Source organism: Hydra viridissima, unplaced genomic scaffold, assembly GCF_058129835.1.
Source record: "Hydra viridissima isolate aposymbiotic clone 2 unplaced genomic scaffold, HvirCarnegie_v1 scaffold_12, whole genome shotgun sequence".
NCBI classification, from domain to species: Eukaryota; Metazoa; Cnidaria; class Hydrozoa; order Anthoathecata; family Hydridae; genus Hydra; species Hydra viridissima.
The window spans coordinates 14150228-14153903 of NW_028324311.1; positions in this window are offsets into that span (position 1 = coordinate 14150228).

Below are 3676 nucleotides of genomic sequence, written 5' to 3' on the forward strand. Positions count from 1 at the left end.
ACTAAAACTTGTAAAATGTTTAATTATAGGAAACAAATTTAATTACAACATCATGAATATGAAAAATATTCTTTACAGATCATAGTTGTTATGTATAAAACTAGTATATATAAACTTATAAAAACTAGTATATATAAACTTATAAAAAATATTCTGGCTATTTCACGTTCTTTATCTCAGCCCTTATAGCATTTCACAGCACTTTTTTATGCAATCAGTGACACATGAACTTTTAATTTGCTCCAATCCCTGAACAAAAAATTGAAAAGAGAAATTGAGAAAATAAAACAATTTCTTGTGTATTAAACATTTTATACTTGAAATGCAAACGTTTAGTGTTTGAAGAACTCGGAAGTTTTTTAAAAATCGCATGCTAATACTTTTATTTTGAGTATGTTAACTAAGAAGCAAAAAATTTATATCCAAAAATACGTAACAATAAAGTGTTTATAAAAATAAATTACGGTTGTGAAAACGACGCACTTCCTGCTGAGGGGACGTACCGTCAATCAAGTAATCTGAAACACATCATAATCCAGTTAATCATACAAGTTAATATGAAAATCTTTCTTTCGTTAAAGTTACTTGAGTTAAACGCTGTTGAGTTTGAATGAGAGCTTTTGTTTTGTTGAAGTGATTTTTTTAACAAAATGCCTTTGAGTTTACCTTCAATAGTTATATTCAACCTGGTGGTATTGTTTAAATGTAACTGATATTTATTTGTTCTATTTCAATTTTTTTTGTTAAGTAATTTCCTGAAAAATTCGCAGTATGCTAAAAATTTGTATTTTAAATGACCAGTGAGCCTAATGGTTATGTAACGTATGGTCTTCTGTTTTGTTTTTACTAAAGGCTTAAGTGCGAAATATAAAAATTGGCTATCAGCTTTTTTGGAAATTGGCTTCAGAAGTTTGCTACACTGTATTGAGATTCCGTTTCTATTTTTTATGATATAAAACAACTTTTTGAAATCATTACTCTACAGAAACAACTGTCTTTCCACCATTCCATTTTAAGTTAGTTTTTGTAAAACAATTTAGGAATGGCCTTAATTAGGAAAATCATTTTTTTGACTTCATTTATAAAACTTTTTTGGAGGCCAGCAATTGAAATTGAAAATCCGATATTTTTTATCAATTTTTTCATTTAAAGTGATTGTCAATTTCCAATACGCTTAAGAGGTACAACAAAAATTGACAATTTTTTGTAAATAGAAGTTCCCTAATTGGCTTTTTATACTCATTTATTGTATGTTTAAAACAATTTACAATAACAATACTGAGTTTATAGTTTAATGAGAGCAATCCAGAAACTTTCTTCTGTTGACTAGTCTTCAACATTTTTATTTAGAAATGATGATGAAATTTCTAATTTGTTTAAAAAAGACATTGTGTTTAATATTAATAAATCTGCAAGCTCTTTTCTTTACTAGAATCAATTTCTTTTTATGATTTTTTCGTGTTTCTGGATATGATAGTTTTGTGAGGGCTATACCATCTTTCAATTCATCTCACCATTGTGATTAAAGAAAGGCAATGCAATTAGTTCTCCTGATAGTTACCAACAATGATTTTTAAACTTTCTATGATTGTAAAGCTATATTTACTAAGTTTTCTTTAGCAGTTTTGCATTTCTCAAGGTTCTGTACAAGACAAAGATAATTGTTAAGTGCAAAAGTTGCAAAAGGAGCTGAAAACCAATATTTGATTTAAATTTTTACATTCAACCGAAAAATTTTTAGCGTTCAATTATCTGTTTTGCAGGTATGGCAGTCATCTGATCCTTTTCTTTTTGACGGTAATATTCTAATTGGCGATATAAAGTTGCACTAAGACTGAAATTATTTAAGAAATGAAATATCAGTCTTTAATGATGCTTGTAATGATGGTGAAAAAATTGCTATTAAGACGCTTTCAGTTCTATGATGTCAGCAGGGGAAACATAACAAATGTTTTTAGAACTTCTGTTCAATTAAAACACAGGTTCCTTATCTATACCCGGTTTTTGATATATTTTATCTAGGACACATTCTCTTAACCTTATTTATTGATGGCATTCAGTAATAATTTGATGAAAATAATCTGCTATTTCTCTACCTGCCGCATGATCCAGTTTGGGCACTCCAATTATTTGGCTAATTCTACTTCCAGATATTACTACAGTACCATCACTCTTATTCGAATTTTATGGGGGAAAATATAGGTTTTAATTAGAGAAATTTTCGAATTAAAGAAAGTTGTCCTTTTTTCAGCGCATTTCACGGTGACTTTACATTTAATCAAATAACGGAAATTTTCGAATTAAGAAGATTCGAATTAGAGAGATTGTACTGTACTAATTGGCAACAAACAACTTAATTGTCTCTAACATCTTCTAAAAGTTTACGATTTAAATGAACAAGCAATTGAGTGTCTGGAACAAAACTTTTAAACTTATGTATTTTCTACCTTTTTGAGTAAAGGAATGCCTAACTCTATTGCTCTCTTGATCTTTCGCTACATTTCTAATCATAAGCATCAGTATTAAAAAAGCTGAATAATCGCTTACCTTTGCCATATCTAATGACGAAATAAAATTCATATTCACAAAGTTCATTTTTTGTTGATACTTTTTACATTGATGATTGTTAAAAGTGTTTATGTGAACTTTGTGTTTGACAATCAGAACTACTACTACTGATCGAAAAAGCTACAATTTCATTTAAGTTTTCAAATTGAAATATTTCATTTTTCTCCAATAAGACTCTTTTCTTTTCCGCATATCTCTTTTGATTTGCTTCTATTTATTTTTCTCCGCTGTTCTTAGAAAAAAAAGTTTTATATATTTATCGTTTTTCCGATTGATATTTTGATGTATGCAATTGTTTTTCTTTAAACATTTTATTTTGCATTATTTTTTTATTAGTTTACTTAATTGTACTTTTGAGTAGTTGGTTTGTGTCTATTCTACTACTCTAAAAATATATCATTCTTGCTGAAGTTGACACCTCTAAGGTTGTTTGCTTTTTGTCATATTTGTAATTCAGAAGTAAAAGATCATCATTAATAATAAGAAGGATGTATATACGTATTATTATAAGTGTATATATATATATATATATATATATATATATATATATATATATATATATATATATATATATATATATATATATATATATATATATATGTATATTAAGGTGGGTCGAAATGTAAAAAATATTAAGTTGGAGATCCTGTACATGTCCAAAAAGTTGCTTTTTGATGTACTCGTTTGAAAAAACCTCACTTTTTATTTTATGGACAGTGTCTACAGGTCCCAACTCTGACTAGAAAGACTACATAAATACTCAATGTTAGTGTAATGTATTGCAATGTATTACAAATTAAAAATAATGTAAACTGTAACGAATCAATGTTAAACAGCAACAATACAAAGTTGTTTAACCTAACTGTTAATAAAATCTTTCTTGCTGTCTATTTTTGGTATCTCTAATATGGATTTCTTACTCTGTAACACCATGCCATGACGGGACTTTCTCCCATAAACTTTACAGCTCGCAGCGCTAACGAATGACATGGAACATCGGGCAGTAGTATTGGATGTGTGTAAGTAAGTTGATCATTTGAAAGATGTGATAGCATCGGAGGAGATGTAACATTACTCTGGTCCCAGTCAATCATGTTAATGAACGATG